The 585-nt window shown below is 39.3% G+C and overlaps 1 protein-coding gene across 1 annotated transcript in view; it reads left to right on the top strand.

Annotated features, from left to right (window-relative positions):
- MAP4K3 (mitogen-activated protein kinase kinase kinase kinase 3) overlaps window positions 1–585 on the top strand; it is a gene marked incomplete at its 5' end in the record, with an annotated part of 31797 nt that overhangs the window by 22221 nt on the left and 8991 nt on the right. The window lies entirely within an intron of this gene.

Genomic DNA, 585 nt, shown 5'->3' with positions numbered 1-585 from the left:
TGATCTGGAAGTGTTCATCAGAAATGCAGAGCTTGTGTGCTGTAACAGTGTTGGGAAGGCAGCCGAGCAGTTCTCAAGTGACAGCGATTGTTGAATGGCTGATGGATAAATGTCTGTGTCACAGAAAAAGCCTTTATTTAACAGTTTCTCATGATGATTTGGGGATAGCTTAGGCAAACCAACATGGTAAAGTAAGATGCTTCAAATATACATGCAGACAACTGTATTTTTAAAAGACTATCTAAAATAATAAATTACAACTGCCAGCCTAGAAAAAAAAAAACCATAAACTTTGAGTTGGAGGGGTGAGGCATACCAGAGTGCTCTTGAGAGTCGTATTTATTATGGCTTATTTAGCACCAGCTACTAGCTGTTTGTGCCCAGTGGAAGGGGCATGCTCTCTGTCACTATTTTCGTAGCGTGAATGTTGACTATTAGCAGCTTCCTTATGTAAAAGATCAGAGTGGTGGTGGTGGTGGGTATTTTCCAAATTGTATAGCCCATTATTTAGTTGCGAACTGTTTATAATTTCTATTTGCTTAGTGCGCTAATGTAATCTACCTCTTCTTTTTTGGCAGTGAGGAA

This window comes from Apaloderma vittatum, unplaced genomic scaffold, assembly GCF_000703405.1.
Source record: "Apaloderma vittatum isolate BGI_N311 unplaced genomic scaffold, ASM70340v1 scaffold999, whole genome shotgun sequence".
NCBI lineage: Eukaryota > Metazoa > Chordata > Aves > Trogoniformes > Trogonidae > Apaloderma > Apaloderma vittatum.
Note: the sequence above shows the minus strand (reverse complement) of the source record. Positions and strands in the feature narration are given on the sequence as shown.